Consider the following 18,208-nt stretch of genomic DNA (forward strand, 5'->3'; position numbering starts at 1 on the left):
ACTTAAAAAAAAGAAAGAATATATGGAGAAGCATAATAAATATTATAGTTGTAATTAAGCTTAACGGATAAGTTCAGCTTAATTACAACTACAGTATAATATTCAGAACGTAAAAGTATAGAATTATATAAAGTGTTCTATAAAGTTCAATATTAGTAATCATCGATAATAGCATAATTATATTTTCTTTATGAAAATACAGGAAAAAAACTGAATTTTTTTAAGGAAAAATATCAATCGCGCCTGAAATGTAACGCACTGCGTACATTAACTGATTTGTTTACGTTTAGCTTCAACAGTTTTTCTTCCACTTTTTTCTCAGTTGTCATACATATATTCTCAGTTGTCACAAAATTATTCAGCTCCCAGTTGGAATTTGATATACTTCTGACATCCCCATCCCTAAAAAATTCCTCTTGTGTTGATGCAAATTACCTATTCAGTTTATCAGCAACTTGAGCAGGATCATCAACAGTTAAAACCATTGACACCTAGGGAACCAATGTGATTAATCCCGTCCTTCTAGTGTTTGCATAAAGTAAAGAGTCTTAGTTGCTTATCTTTGCATTCTTGCCAGAGACTTCCCATAATCTGCCTTAGTTTGAATAAGGCAGATTATGAGTTTATGTCTAGATTATATATCTTTGTGACTTGATTGCAGACTACTTTATTTTATTTTTATAGTTTTTGATTTTAAAGAAATGTATGTTATACATACAATATGTTAAATAAAATATACGATGGCTGTTTAATAAAGAATGATGGTCATTTTTTTTTCACAACATACCTTTATTAATCATCCATATTTTGATGGTCCTTTTCAAAGTAGTCCCAGTTTGATGAAATGCACTTACTCTAACGTTTCTGCCATTCTTTAAAATCACGGTGGAAGCCATTTTTTTGTGATTAAGAATCATCTCCAATGCCTTTACAGCTTCTTGTGACTACAGAAAACGTTTTCCTCGCAGCTCCTTCTCTTAATTTTGGAAATAAAAAAAAAATCGTAGGGTTCAAGATCAGGGCTGTAGCCCGTGTGCACTAGTCAACTGTGCAGTTGCTACTTTAGCTTGGTTTGTTCTTATTTTCCACAGCTCATCTAGAAATAGCAAGCAGTTGTTCATGAAAAATTATCGTTCTTTGTTGAACAGTCCTCGTACATACTTGCATAAAATACTGAAGAATAGATACGTTTTAAGTTCTCAAACTTTATTTTCTCAGTTCTTTTCAATTCTAAGCAGTCTACACAATAGTGTAACTATCATATACCAAAAAATACCACTGTGGTTGAGGTCTTCTACCCAAAGGGGGTAGAAGACCTCCTAATACGTCTCGGTAAGGTTAACTTCTCTTTATACATAATTTTATAGATCCCAAAAATCCAGGAACGAAGAATTTCGATATTGCCCATCAGAACGCAGTCAATTTTATTTAGTTATTGCGACTGTTTGGGGTTGCTTGTATCAACTGGCCTTTTCATACCAATAAACTACTTAAAATACTTCACTTGGTAAAATGTCTTTCTTAAAATTCCGTTCTTTCTTAGTAGTACTACACGTAATGTCCTGGAATTTTATGGATTGCCATGCTTTCACATTATTATCTATGAGATAAACATATCACGAAGTGTTTTACTTTCGTATTACTATCAAGGAAATTAGTTAGAGGAAAAAAATAGGCTTATCGAACTACGAGAATTAGCAATCTAAAAGTTATTGGAGAAATTTTATCGTGAACTACAAAATATTAATCCTCATTATCAGCAGACTGTTGTTGCTTTTTTGTCAGGATAGAAATTTCTCAATCGCTCAGAACCTTGGGCTCGTTTTGTACTAAAATGTTTAGCTAGTTCCTCCTCTGTTTTGTATTTATTTAATGCTCAGTTTCCACAGAGACACTCTCTCCATCCTCTCCATCAAATCGAGAGTATGCAGACATTGAAGTAAAACTCACAGTCTTATCACTTGGAAATACAGAATGTTTGATAATGAGCAACCGAAAAGAGGAAGGCAACAAATGGAGGGGGGAAAGAAATGTCAAAACGCGAAGCATTGTTTTTATCAATATTTAATAATCGCTCAGAATTTATTCCAATTACTCCCACATTTAATATTATTTCATATCCAAATATAACTATCAAAGGAACTGGGACACCATCACGTTTGGAAAAACAGGAATTTTAATGAACAAATTAAAAGGTGTGGTTCCATCATTAGCAGACATCGTTAGCCCTAATCGTTAGCAGACATCTATGTTCATTCCTTCTTGAGAGCAGCTGTGAGTTCTGTAGAAGGGAGGCTACTGATCGCGCCTGATCGATGTTCGCTCGGATTATGGTCTGAACTTTGGGCCAGACAGGAGAATTGTTTCATTTCGTTTTCCTCAAACGAGGTGTTTTCAAAACAAAAAAAAAAAAAAAAAAATGATATTAGGGTCCCCCGTAAATGATTACATCATCTATCCATATATTTATTTTGTCTGTAAATTGCGTGTTCTCTGGTCGATTTGCCTGTTTTGCTGGATGAAAAAACCTTGCTGTCTACGCCTGAGACCGACTAACTCAGCCACGAAGTGAAAAAAGCCCACTCAAGTTCCTCGCGTCATTGACGGGATTCGAACCCGGGCCTTTTCCACCCGGTATGGGGAGGACGGTGACGATACTACTGTGCTCGGGATAGAGCATTATCGTTCTCGAACATTCTCATGGTCATCGTGGGTAGCACAGTTCACCCACACCACCTGAGTGGAAAAGATCTGAATTCGAGTCCCGTCGATGACGGGAGGAATTTTTATCGACATTTTTTACAACGTGGCTGAGTTAATCGGTCTCAGAACACGTAATTTACAGACAGTATACACAGAGCAATATGGCCTTAGTCGCCAATGTTCCTAAAATCCTGCAATAACAACAAATTCTCGAATATGTAGGATCCATTTCCACAAAACTACCTGTGTTGGCACTGGTAATTACATGGAAATGGGTCCTTCCAGTGCAATACCACCACTTTGCTTATTGGAGGCTTGAACTGGTGGAACCCATACCCATGTTTAGTTTCCAGAGCTAATTTCCAATCAACCCTTCCCCATCTCTTCCATCATGCAGTATGACTGATGACTTTTGAGGCTATGATCAACATCATAGCGAGATCCAATCTTCCTTACATTTCGAGGGTACAGCTCTAAAACGGTGTTCGCAGACCGGTTGTTAATTTGTACACCAGGCCGAACCTATTGGTGACTCTTTAGGAGGCTTCTGGATCAGCTAGTATATAATCTTGCTACCTTACCTCTGCCAGATAATGACTGGAGGGAGTCCGAGTAGTGTGTATGTGGGGGGGGAGGCTGTTATGTCAAGGATCTGAATATATTCTTACCATGTGTACACCATATCCAAAAATTTCATTACTTCATATAGTAATGCCCCCCTCCCACTTTTTCTTACTATTGAATACACCACGAATTGTAAAACTAATAGAGTAAGCTTATTTGCGAAAAGACCTAAACCTCCCAAACACTTCCTAGTTCATTTCACAAATATACGTGGTCTCAATTCTAATCTCAACGATGTCCATTTCCACTTGCAGTCTGCCAAATCCCATTTACTTTTTCTGACAGAATCTCAGTTGCCCAAATTATTCGCTGTATGATTCCTTTCGCCTCAAAGGCAGTACTTGTACATATGTCCATTTCAATATTCCCTGTCAGAGACTTGCTAATTTGGAATCTCCTCTTTTCGATCTTCTCTGGCTTAAAATCTCTCTACCTCATTGTGTCAAATTCATCTGTTGTCTCTGCGGTTCTCCCAACTCCACTAATTACTTGGAGCTCTTTGACTTCCTCTCTTTGCAACTTGACTTTCTCCAATCCAACTTTCCTAACAGTGAGTTAATTTTCCTTCGTGATTTCAATTTTCACAACTCCAGCTGGCTTCCGTTTTCTAGTCACACCGACCCTGCTGGTCGAGATGCTGAGTCTTTTGCAATTACTAATGACCTTGCACAGACTGTTCATTTATCTACAAGAATACCGGAAAATCCTAACCATACAACCAATACGCTTGATCTTTTTCTCACAAACAACCCTTCTAAGTACACGGTCAAAGTGAGTGGTCCTTGAGGCACCTCAGATCACAACTTGGTGATTGTCTCTTCTCCAATGGAGTCTTTATCTCATGGCTATTCACAACTTCGTGTTGTTTGGCATTACAAGAATGCAAAATGGGATGACCTGCAAGATTTCTTTTCGTTAGTCGGATTACTTTTTAAAAACTTCTGATGTCAACGTTTGCTCGGATCGTGTCAGTGAAATTACTCTTGCAGTAATGGAATCGTTTATTCCACACTCCACTTTAAAATGTCATCCTTTATCTAAGCCTTGGTTTTCCAATAAATATGCTAAGGCTGTTCAAGAGAAGAACGTTGCGTATCGTAATTGGCTTGTTCCAATTGTAAAGCAGTTATTAATCAGTCCAAACTAGATTTTGAACAGGCTAAGAGTAGAAAACTTTCTTCTTGCCCTAATGGCAGCCGACCGTTCTGGTCTCTTGCCAAAGCTATTGGCCGCAACCTTTGACCATCTCTGCTTCTATCTCTGTCAAAACCAGATAGTTCTGTTGTCACTTCATAAGCTGACCTGCTAGCATCCCATTTTTCTTCCAACTCGTGTATTAATGATTTTGATAAAACACCTTCAACCATTCCCAACACGCTCCATTCAATGCCTCCTGTGGTCTTCTGTCAAAAGGATGTCAGAAGGATTTTTACGAATCTTGATTCTAAGAAAGCTCCGGGTCCTGATGGTATTTCTCCACTTGTTCTCAAAACTTGTGCTCCTGAACTTACTCCTGATCTTTGCCGCCTTTTTTTACTTTCTTATGCCAAAGATGTTTTTCAATTCTGCTTTGAAATTTTTCTAATATCCAGCCAGTTCCTAAAAATGGTGACAAATCCCTCCCATCCAATTACTTCTACTCTTTCTAAAGTAATGGAGAAATCAATTAACCGCCAACTCTTCAACTACCTAGAAACCTTCTGTCTGATCAATGATCGCCAGTATGGATTCCGTCAGTGTCGATCCACTGGTGATATTCTGGCTTATGTTACCCATTTATGGACAAATTTAATGGAAAAGTTCGGTGAAATACAAAGGTTTTCAATAAGGTTTTCGATCGTGTGTGGCATAAAGATCTAAACAAGCTTCCATTTTATGGTTTGCCAACTGTTTTTTGTAATTGGTTATTTTCTTCTTGTATATTAATATACAAGACTATAACTCACTCTTTTCTTCTTGTATATTAATGGCCTTCTTCCATTGACTTGAAATCCTATCCATAGCTGTGCGATGATAGCACATTGCATTCCACTTTCCATTTTGAGAAACCTTGTCTTGCTAAATCACCTTCAGCTCTCTGACTACTCACTGAGGGTGATGGTAGATGGTTTTCTGTCTTGTAACTTCTCCACTAATGCTGGTGTCCCTCAAGTTTCAGTTCTTTCCCCCACTCTTTTCCTCTTGTATATTATGACCTTCTTCCATTGACTGGAAATCCTATCCATAGTTTTGCCGATGATAGCACATTGCATTCCACTTTCCATTTTGAGAAACCGTGTTCTGCTCAATCAGCTTCAACTTCTCGAAAATCTGCTACCAATTCCTTAAATGCCAATCTTCAGCTACCAATTCTCCAGTGGGGCAAAGACAACTTAGTCAATTTCAATCCTTCTAAAACTCAGTCCTGTCTTATATCTTGCAAAAACGATTCTTCTGCTCCTATGTTTATCTTTGGTAACACTCCGATTTCTAGGCATGACGATATATCTCTTTTGTTACTTACCCTGACTTCTAATCTCTCTTGACACACAGCACATTACAAATATTGCTTCCTCTGCATCTAAAAAACTTTGTTTTCTCCTTTGCTCTTGGTGTTACTTTTCTTCCAAACAGCTGTTCACTCTGTACAAATACGCCCTACCATGGAATATTGTTCCCACATCTGGGGCGGTGCCCCCAAAACCTCACTCAGGCTTCTAGATTCCATTCAGAACTTCCATGGGCACTGTTCTTCCCAATTGGCTTCTATGATTCCCGCTCTCTCCTTCAAAACAGTCCGAACACGTGCTGCCATTAGCTAACATCGATTTACTGTCCAACGTCAAACGCACAGAACCAACTTTTCATCTTCCTCGTTTATTCATTCAACTGCCGCTTTCTGGAACAACCTTCCTTCATACGTATTTCCTGAAAATTACAGTCTACAGAAGTTACTGAATGAGTTGACATTTTCCAGTCATTTTTTATACCCACAATCGACTGTTGGATTTCAAAGTTGTGCGACGCCACTCATCGCTCCACAGGGTCGGATTATCCATTGGTCACAATATCCAGTGGCTACAAAAACATTTTTGGGTTAAAAAAAAAGTCAGTTGACTCAAATATTAGAAAAAAAACCTTGCCAAATCAAACTTAATAAATTATGCTATTTGAATTACAAAAACCTTTTTTATTATAATAATTCATCTACAAATAACTGCATGATTATATTATGGGATCCGTTAGTTTCAGATATTTTACAGATCTATTTTGCTGTGGGCCTAGTGCTTATGAGCATGCCCATGGTTTACAAAGGCAAATCTGGCGCTGTGCAGTTCCGTTTCTATTTGAACAGCAGATCTGTCATGAAAACTCATGATTTGCAACTCCCTACCGACATTGGACGCACATGGACAAGTGGAGCTCCATGTGTTTCTATTTCTCTTTGAATCACAAAAACCCTGTGTTCGAATCTCTTCAATGACGAGGAATATTTAAGGGCCTTTTTCACAACGTGGTTGAGTTAGCCGGTCTCGGTGAATGGTAGAATGGCTTTTCACCCGGAAACCCGGGTGTTTCGTCCAGCAGAGAGCAAATCGACCACAGAATACGCAATTTACAGACATATTATATACGGCGCAATACGGCCTATGCGTCTAAAACTCTCCAACAACCAACCAACCACAGTCCACCTTTCTATTACATGGGCTAGACTACTATTGATTTTTCGAGGTTCAAATGCATGCTATCATAAGCAAAGACAAATTATTGATAGGAAATCCAACGATTAAGCTTTAAACTATGTAAGCACTTGCCGCAACTTATTCCTGTTGTTCCCTGTACATTTTTAAACTGTTCCTACATTGCATACATCTTGTTGTCATAGTTGAATACACTGGCAAGGGGGAGGGGGGTAATAGACTACTTTTGGTGGAGTAGCGAAATTGTTGGATAAATTTCAACGGAACAACTTTATGCATGGTGATTATAAATCTTCTCCTTCCTCTTCCTGTTCAGTATTAGGCCTGGTGGACAGTTACGATCTCTCTCTCTCTCCATCTTTGCACGGGTGTGTCTCTGTCTCTCCTTCCACTGGGTTTGTAGTTAAAAATCTCTTTCGGATAGCGTCCATCCTCCATTCTCTCTACATGCTGGGGCCATCTGTTTCTGTATGATAAAATTCAGTACTGAAGTTGTCTCCGGTTCTGACAGGATGTCTTGATTTCTTTTCATGTCAAGTCTGGCATAGCCTGCGGTTCTGCGCATGAAGCGCTTTTCTGCGCCGGTCAACCTCCTCCTTTCCCCTTTGCTCATTGTCCACGCATTAGAGCCATAGGTTAGGATAGGTTTGGAGAGGGTGTTATGTATTTGTATCCTTGTTCTCTTGCACCAAATTAGATTTTAAAATATGATTTATATTCCTATATAATTATTTATTTTTTGCTCAATATCTTTTTCATAGGACAGGAGGTATCCTAGGTATTTGAAGGTATTAACTTGTTCGATAATATTATTGTCAATGCAGACCTTGCTTCTTATTGGATCTATTCCTTTAAATGCCAGCCATCACTTTTGTCTTTAAAGTTGAAATTTCCATATCAAATGATTTTGCTATTTCGTTTAACGAAAAGATGGCTTTCTGCAATGAGTTCTCCTTTCTTCTATTTAGAACTGGTAATCAGCAAAAAGCAAAAGCAGTGCGTCTATTCTATATATATATATATATATATATATATATATATATATATCCAATATGTTAAATTAAATAAAACATAAGCCAGTAGTATTTTTTAATTTTATTTAATTAAAGTTTTAAACAGTAACAGTAAAACAGTAGTTTTATTTAATTAACTAATTAAATATTTAAAATATTTAATTAATTAAATTAAATTAAATTAATTAAATATTTAAATAACAGTAAAACAGTAGTTTTATTTAATTTAACATATTGGATGTATTTCAGCTTCATATGGAGGAATTGCATGTCGCTGCCTCTAATGAATGCTTAACTATTTCAGTATAATTTAATTTTATTTAATATAATTCAATGATAGTATATATATATATATATATATTATTCTTTAGTAATATGATAATTTATGTTGTATTTTACTTTTAATATACTTTTATAGTGGTTTTTCTTTAAATTATTTCTAGATTTTTCTGTTGTCCCGGTAGCTGTTTTAGCAATGCCCGGGTACGAACAGAGTACATATTATTATTTTATCTTTCTATTGTGGTTTATTGTGTTTATTTTCTTAATTACGGGTGTTTTCTACTCATAGGTATTATGGTTAATACATTATTGGTCTTTAAGCTAGCCTAAACTCGGTTATCTATGACAATTTCTTTAGCAATACGTAACAAGTTGAAAAATAATAAATGAATAGGCCCTGGGCATTTAAGATAACCGAGTTTAGGCTAGCTTAAAGACCAGTAATGTATTAACCATAATACCTATGAGTAGAAAACACCCGTAATTAAGAAAATAAACACAATAAACCACAATAGAAAGATAAAATAATAATATATATATATATATATATATATATTGTGCAATTGTTCAGACTGTCTACCGACAGTCTGAACAATTGCACAATATCTTGCACAGTAGCTATTTGACCTAACACTATCACCACTGTCCATAATCTAAGTCTGACTCTACTTCGCCAGCCAGATCCCCTGTCTGCCCACCCCAGGCCGCCTGGAGGCGAGTTTTGGCAACCGTTCAGATTGCTTCTTATGCTACAGTACTATTTGCACTCTTCTAAAAAGAAAAAATATAAAATAAATCTCTATAATCACTCAATATAGCACTTTTTATAGCTACCAATAATCGCAATTAATAAAGTTATGCCCTGGGGCTGTGCTTTAGCACAGTAAGATAAGATACGCTTACTGGCCTTTTACTTTTTTTCTGTAGGTTTTATGCAAATACAGTATATACAAGTGGAGATAGGCGAAAGTCTGGGAGCCACCCGTGACATGGACATTTACACATAGTATATCATGTGCACCTTTAGATGATCACACACCATTTCGGTGCACCTTTGCAATGCAAAAATTATTTACTTATTTATTATTTTTTTTTATTGATTTGATACTCTTAGTTTTTATTTGATACTTAGTTTTCGTTCCTCCTGTGTTAATTGTGGCAAATTTTGGATTTAGTTATGGAAAACTGATCACCCATATGTTATAAATGAGTTTTATCGAATCGTTTCTGAAGAAATGACAACAGTAGATTAGGAAATAACCTAACTGTTGAAATAATCGATTTCTAGAAAACTGAATCTAGGAAACATTTGCACCAGTGAGTGACTATTTCTCTTTCAATCCAGTGATGTCCCTTTCATTTATCCACTCTTTAATAACAGCTGTATTCATAAAATTAAATGTTCTTATATCTGTAAAAGCTTGAGAATGAGATACTTGGTTATATAACATTTTCAACACAAAATCATCTATATTTTGTGTTTTGTGTTGAATTTTGTCAATCACCTTTATAATTGACAATTACCTGAAGTTTGGCTTCCGTTATCCTTTTGTGGAGCATCCCGTTTAAATTTGTAGGCTGTATTATTTATTGTTATTTTTCTTTTTCATTATTAATGCGGGCATTTTTTCCTATGCTCCCTTATTTCATGGGCGTTTTTTGATAAATTCATTTCTGTTGAACGAGCATGTCGAATGAAGGTATTTCGCATATATATGGTATAATTCAACGACTTTATTAGAAAGCGATGCAATGTTTTGATAGTGTAAAATTATTTATAGTCATATATTATGAATTATTATTATTATTATTAAGTAGAAGTAACAGTTGTGGAAAACGATGCAAGGAAGCAAGCTTATACAGCATCAGCGAAAAAAAAAAAAAAAACCCTGCTCACCTCATTTGTTTATCCCAATCATTCCTTAAATTTATTCAAACTATTCATTTCCACAACACCAGATGTTACGCTATACCAACAATCAGTTATCTGGCTTAAAGTAAATTTTCGCGCATCTATCCAGAGACAGAGTTCAGAATGTTCACTTTGCAGATAAGACGCAAGGGTCTGAAAATGGGAATTAAATAATTGAGAAATTAAGTTGAAATGCCATTTTTAGATTTTTATTCCGCGATACTTTGGAGCGTGACTTGATTTTTATCATATTTGAAGAGTGCTGTTGTGTTGATCCATGTTGAGGGGGTGGGTTGGTTCCTGAGATATTAGAGCCTTCTACGAAAAATCTTAGGCTCCTCGATTTTTGCACCTTAAAGTTAAATAGCTCGGATTAATAGTTGTCACAGAGTGTATAGCTTCACATCGTGGAGAGTGATAGGCTGGCAAGTTAATGACTACTGAGGTAGGAGATTGGTCAGAGTTGAAGAAACTTTCTGGACGACTAGTCAAGACGTGAGATGAAGGAGAAAAGATCAAGGTGATTATTCTGTCTAGTCGGCTGATCAGGGAGAGATTTATCATGCTCAGATGAGCAATTAGAAGGCACTTTTGACTCTCATTCTGAGATGACAGGTTAAAATTATCCATGAAAAGTTGTGCAGCTGGTGGGTTTAGGTTGTTATAATCCAGTTTGTCATATCAAGTATAATATTTATTGTTGGCCTGAATGGAAAATGGAATATATACTTAACACAGGCTGATGGTAGTTGTCCCAGTTTTAACTGCGACAAATAAGGCTTCATAATAAGGAGTTATTCAGTACGGTTTTCATCATTATGTTAAGCGGTGGATCTTTGACGAAAATGGCAAATCATCCTCCCCCCCCCCTTCCCTGTTTGCACAGTAGCATCGTTACCGTCCTTCCCACACCGGGAGGAAAAAGCCCGTCAATGACTCAAGGAACTTTTATGGGCATGTTTCACTCTTTGGCTCAATTAGTCGGTCGCAGGTGTAAGTAGAAAGGCTCCATCCCCTCCTGGAAATTCGAGTTTTTCGTCCAACAAAACAGGCAAATCGAACAGAGAACACACACACACAATTCAGAACCTGGTACTATCGAGCAGATAAATTGATATTCTGGGTGGCCTTAGTGTGATATTTATTATTAAATCTTTCCCCTTTCTTGGCATTCCGTCAGTTTAATGCAGGAGGGGCAGCAAAGATGCGTTTTTCACTGATCGAGAGAATGCCAATTTGGCTAACAAGGAAAATCTATTCGTTCGATTATATCTTGTTCCTTAAGCTGCGTTCGTTCTGGTACGGTAACGTCAGTCGGGCCGTGGAATATCTGGCGTAATGGCGATTAGTTTATTTGATTTAGGCCTGTTTCAGACATTTACGAATGGTGTCTTAAACAAACAAAAAAAAAAAAAAAAACACGAATGACGATAAGCACGCATATTTCTTTTTGCCCTTGGCACTGGAATAGTTTCACTTTAAATCAACGTGGCCTAGTTGATATCTTGCGGCGAATTTCACTGTTGTGCAGACGATATCAGCATTTATTATTGTCTTCCGTCTATGATAAAAGCAGCGGATTAAAACAGAGCCCAGCTTTAAATATTTATAAGATAAAATATTTATCTGTTTATTATTAGCAGAATAATAGCTGCATTCATTTACCAAGTTCAAAGTTCATTTGTTCTGATTAAGACCAGGAATCATAATCAAATTCATCCCACTGCTTAAAATTCTTGACACTTGTCTGAGCGCAACCGGTAGTGTTGGAGTTCGTAAGCTGTTTTGCATTCTAGAGTGAAAAAAAAAAAAAAAAAAAACTAAACAATTATAATAGGGTCACCTAGAACAGGGGTTCCCCAAACTTTTAGAGAAGCGGGCCACATATGAATTTTTGGCTGACCGGAGAAAATTCCTAATTACTGAAAAAAATTACAAGTAGGTATATTTTTAGATAAATTATTGCAACATGGAAAATGTGAAAAATTATTCGGAAGTAGACTTTTAAATAACTCCAGTGTTGTTTCAACACTATAATACAATTCATTTGACATTATAATACAATTCATTGGCAAGTTTGTCTCGTCCTTGTAGTTTCATATTAAGAAAATTCAGGTATTCACATATATCTGTTAAAAAGGCAAGGTTCTACAACCATTTCAGATCTGACAGTTCCGGAACTGGTTTCAATTTTTCGTTCATAAATAGATCTATTTCGATCCTAAGTTCAAAAAATCGCTTCAATACGTTACCGCTACTCAGCCATCGTACTTCAATGTGGTACAACAAATCACCGTATTCAGCCTCAATAGTTTCAAGAAAATTTTTGAATTGCCGATGATTCAGACCAAGTCGTGCGAATAAAATTTACTGTTGATATGACTGAATCTACGCCCAAAAATTTTCTGCACAAAGACTGCTGGTGAATTATACAATGAAATTGCATTGGTTTTTTAATATTTATACTTTCAAAGTATTTATGAAGTTGACCCATGAACCCAGTTTTAGTACCAACCATATTTTAGCGCAATCCGCCGTAACCGCTGATAGCAAATCCAATTCAATTTGAGGTCGTCAATTGCTTCTGACATACTCAAAAATATATTTTCACCTTTTGTATCTTTCAAGCTTTTTAATGCAACTAGCTCTTCAGTTCTGCAAAATTTAGATTTACACCTCCGATAATAACTAGTAATTGAACTGTATGGCTTGTATCTTCACTCTCATCAATTGCTATTGAAAAATGTTGTGAATTCACGAATTTTTTCTAAGAGTTGATTTTGAACATCTGCCTCCTAAATCTTCAATCTTCTCGTTGCAGTTGATGAAGATAAATTTACAGACGCAAAATTGTTTACTTTCTCAGGACATACTTTTTCTGCAATTGCCAAACAAATTCGTTTTACAAATTCTCCATCCGTCAAGGCCCTTCCTTCTTTGGCAATGATTTGGGAGGCTCGAAAACTGGCTCTAACTGCTGATAAATTTTGATGAGTAAAAGTTCTAATCTTTTGTCGTGAACTTTGAAAAGTTGGGTTAGTTCTTCGTGTTTTTTCTGCCTCAAAGCTCCTTGAAATTTATCGTAGTTTGAGGCATGTTTTTTGGTGTAGTGACGTTTCATATTATATTCCTTGAACACAGACATGTTTTCATTGCAAATAAGACACGTGCAAGTATCGTTGAGCAATGCAAAAAAAGAATTAATTGGCCACTGCTCATTAAAAACTGCGATACTCAGCATCAACTTCGATATGATTTTTTGGGGATCACTGGAATAAAAAAAATACTCCTGAATATTGAAGTAGGTAAGCACTGACGTGTCTTAAAATTTTATGAAATATTTTAACATAAAGGTTATTATTATATTCATATTACTCTTATATCATGTAAAATTAATAATATAGTTTATTAATATAGTTTATTAGGCTGTTTGCCTAATAAACTACATTTTTATAATATAAAACTATATTATTAATTATAATATAGTTTAATGAGGTGACGTTTCGGGTATCTTACCGATGCCTATCATCAGACCTTGCTGTGGGGAGAACAGAAATTTGAATATTTTAGGATATTACAGTTACAATTACCAATAATACAATTGAAACTATCAATATTACAATTTTCAAATTACGATTCTAAAATATCAAGTTTTGAATTGCTGTTACAATAGAAAACAGGAAATCTAAGGTAATACAAGAGATTAAAATCATCCCTTTGATTTGCCTAATAAACTACATTTTTATAATATAAAACTATATTATTAATTATAATATAGTTTAATGAGGTGACGTTTCGGGTATCTTACCGATACCTATCATCAGACCTTGCTGTGGGGAGAACAGAAATTTGAATATTTTAGGATATTACAGTTACAATTACCAATAATACAATTGAAACTATCAATATTACAATTTTCAAATTACGATTCTAAAATATCAAGTTTTGAATTGCTGTTACAATAGAAAACAGGAAATCTAAGGTAATACAAAGAGATTAAAATCATCCCTTTGTATTACCTTAGATTTCTTTCAGAGGAAATTTCTGCAGGAAATCTAAGTTAATCCCTCTGCAATTTATAGCAGAGGGATTAACTCCATTTGCTAATAGGATAGTGTCATGTTTTTATCCTGGATCCAGGGTTCTTGTATAGTAGAAGCCAGGCGTGACCTTTGCTCCCATACTCTGGACATCAGGGTTCATGTGCAGGGTGGTTCAGGACCTTACCGATATACCAATCATCGGATCATGATGCTCGTGCCAGGTTTTATCCTGGATCCGGGATTCTTATGTAGTGGTAGCCTTGGATGGCTTTTGCGCCCATACTCTGGACATCAGGGTTGGTGTGCAGGCTGACAAGGGATTAGTAAATCCCAAATTGCTGTCTCTAACGCCTATTGCAATTTAATGACAGGGTTAACAGATTATTTTAACGACGTTTCAAAGAATAGCTTTGAGTGGAAATAACAGAATTAAGATCTAACAAGACTAAGCTGACGACACAGAGGCGTCAAAACTTAATTAACCAACGAATGTTAAAATAATCTGTAAAATGTGTTTTTCATAAATTTTATTGTGATCTAATATAAACATAAATTTTTACGATCTAATTGAAATATCCGCGGGCCGTAGTTTGGGAACCTCTGACCTGGAAAGTCACTTCAGCTACCCATGTGTATTGTATGTGTATTCTCTGGTTGATTTGCCTGCTTTGCTGGACGAAAAACTCCAGTTTTTCACGGAAAAAAACTTGCTATATGCGCCTGAGATCGAGTAACAGCCCTGGAGTGAAAAAAGCCCATAAAGGTAACTCGGGTCATCGACGGGATTCGAACCTGGGCCTTTTCTACCCAGTGTGGGGAGGACGGTGACGATACCACTGTGTACCCGTACAGACCCATTATGGAGTAAAAAAACTATTTATTAGGGTCACCCGGAAAGTTACTTCATCTATCCACGTGTATTGTGTCTGTAAATTGCGTTTGTTCTATGGTCGATTTGCTATTCTGGAATAAGTGGAACAGGGACTTGTCAAGAATTTAAGAGCTGAGATACAAATAAGAAAATAATATCCCACCCTCACTGTATTCATTTTAACCCGAATGAGAGCTTCCTTCCAGTCTAGTTACGGAATTCTTTTCCTCGAGTAATCGCCTTTGATCAGGAGTAGCCATCCATACAGGTCAATAAGGCAATTGCCTATGGCGTGAAAAATTTCTGTATATATCTTCTTCCCTTTTCTTCTGAAACTCCTTGGGCTTTAGAAGAAAAATGCACCGATTGTATGGTTCGCCTAAGCTGCCAATGGGTGACAACTAGTTTAGAGCCACTTCTCACTTGTTTAGAGAGGTCTGGTTTAAATCCCATCGGAGTCTGGAGGAATTCTTAAAGGTTTTAAATATAATGCTGCCCTGTGTTAGCTTTTGCAGTCAGAGGACGCTGTGGTCTCTTCATAGACGGCGACAGCGTGACCAGTTTTGGAACTTTTGGTTTCTGTCATAAGACAGCAGGTAGCCATATTAACAACCTTGCGTCGATAGGTGAACGGATGTATCGAATCTAAACTAACATTCAAGCAGTAGATAGGGAGAAGTTTTAACTAAAAAAGTTATCGTATAGACGCATTATATTTAAATTGTTTCAAATATTGCAATAACATGCTTTTTAAACGGTTCCCCTTTTATTAATTATATTATAATTCTTAAAGATCTCTTCAGTGGAGATTGCAGTTAGCCGACCGACCTCAAGTGGAGGGAGTATGGTTTTTAAATCCACACAGTTACAAATCGGCCGTGACACTTGTGCCGACATAATAGAATGCACCGGTTTTCGTCAGACCAGACATAATACACGAAGTACAGTATGACCGTTGCTGATACGCTATATAAATAATAATTTATATAGCGTATCAGCAATAGAATTTTTTTCAGCCTGGACTGTACTTGTTAACAGGAGAGATTGCTTCTACAGGGATGGGATACACTTAAATAGAAAGGGTGCAAGAATATTTGCTGATGCTATCGAGGCAGTGTTAGGTGGGTCGGAAAACTGCTAGCTTGGGGGGAGACAAAGACCAATAGATTGACAGTAGCCACTGGCAGAGGTGAAAGAGATTCTTGCACTGCTTCTATTAGAATGAGCAGAAGCCTGAAAAACAAGATGCATGGTATTTCAGAGACTGCTGGGAGCCATTGCGGTACAAGTAAACACATGGGTTGTGTTAGGGTAGCTAAGAATAGAAACAGGTGCAGGTATACTTGCGTGTACACCAATGCTAGGAGTTTAGTAAATAAATTTGATGAATTTGAGGTATTGCTCAAAACATCGAAGGCAGATATTGTTGGGATATCAGAGACGTGGTGTCACACAGATATAAGGGATGCAGAACTGCAATTTGGGGAGTACAACGTCTACAGAAAGGATAGACAGGATAGGAAGGGGGGGGGGGTTATGCTATTAGTTAAGAAACACATAAAAACCAAGGAAGTGAAGCCAGTCGACATCGCTGGACAGTGCAGTGTTGAGTCAGTTTGGTGTGACATAAACATTGGGAGATCAAAATTGAGAGTAGGAGTGTGCTATAGGCTTAATGACTCTGATGAGTATAATAAGGAACTGTACATGGAAATAGAGTGGGCCAGTAAATCAGAGAGTCTTATAATGGGAGATTTTAATTTCCCAGATATTGACTGGAATTTGGGGGCTGGTCACTCACACACTAGCAGGGCTTTTGTGAATTTATTGGATGATTGTTTTCTACATTAGCATGTTCGGGAGGCAACTAGAGGGAGTAATACTCTTGATTTGATTATCAGCAGTGATTCTTCATGCATTAAGAATCTGCAGATAAATGAACCACTAGGTGGCAGTGATCACAGTGTGCTGAAGTGGGATTTACTCAAAGAGGTAACTACCATTAGGGGTAAATGGAAGGGTTATTGCTTCCGTAAAGGCGACTACGATGGACTGAGACAGTATTTAAATTCTATACAGTGGGACCAACTGATGATGTTACCAACAGCAAATTCAAAATGGGAAGCATTCAAAGAATTAATCTTGGAAGCTACTAGGCTTTACATACCAACTAAGAAATATTGTTCAAGGTTTAGGCCAAAATGGATGTCAGATGAACTAATGAGGCATATGGCAGAGAAGAAAAATGCATGGGATACATACAAATTAACACGTGACACAGACGCCTATGATAGATACAAGTTGATATGCAACCAAGTTACAAAGGAGGTTAGGCAGGCGAAGGCAGATTACGAGAAATCCTTGGCAAGGGATGCAAAGAAAAACAGCAAAGAGTTCTTTACTTATGTAAACTCTAGAAGGAAGGGGATGAATCAGATTGGTCCACTTTATATTGATGGGTCAACTGTTGATGACCCTGCTCAGGTAGCTAACAAACTAAATGAATATTTTGCATCGAAATTCAGCGAGGGGAATGCCAGAGGTGTATTCAACTCTAGCAGTAAGCTACAGAATCTTGAAATAACTGGGAGTAAAGTGGAGGAGAAACTGTTGAAGATAAACACAAGAAAGGGACCCAGGGTGGATGGGATCTATCCAGTTATATTAAAGGAGGCAGCAAAGGAAAATAAGCAAACCCTTAGCCATAATTATGAGAGCTTCCTTGGACTCAGGGGAGGTACCGTTAGACTGGAAATGTGCAAATGTGACCCCAATTCACAAAGGAGGATCAAAGGATGACACAAGTAATTATACTGTTCCAGGAAAATTAATGGAGGCACTGGTTAAAGAAGCACTGCAGGATCATTTAGACAAGACTTCAGTTATAACTCGGACACAGCATGGTTTTGTTAAGGGGAAGTCTTGCCTGACCAATTTGATTGGATATTATGATGCAGTCACAAAAGAACTGGATGCAGGGCATAGCTTTGATATTATATACTTGGATCTTAGAAAGGCTTTTGATACTGTTGCACATGGAAGACTGCTACACAAATTGGAGCAGTGTGACATTGGAGGCA

This window comes from Mastigoproctus giganteus, chromosome 14 (genome assembly GCF_048544385.1).
Source record: "Mastigoproctus giganteus isolate SK-2022 chromosome 14, ASM4854438v1, whole genome shotgun sequence".
NCBI classification, from domain to species: Eukaryota; Metazoa; Arthropoda; class Arachnida; order Uropygi; family Thelyphonidae; genus Mastigoproctus; species Mastigoproctus giganteus.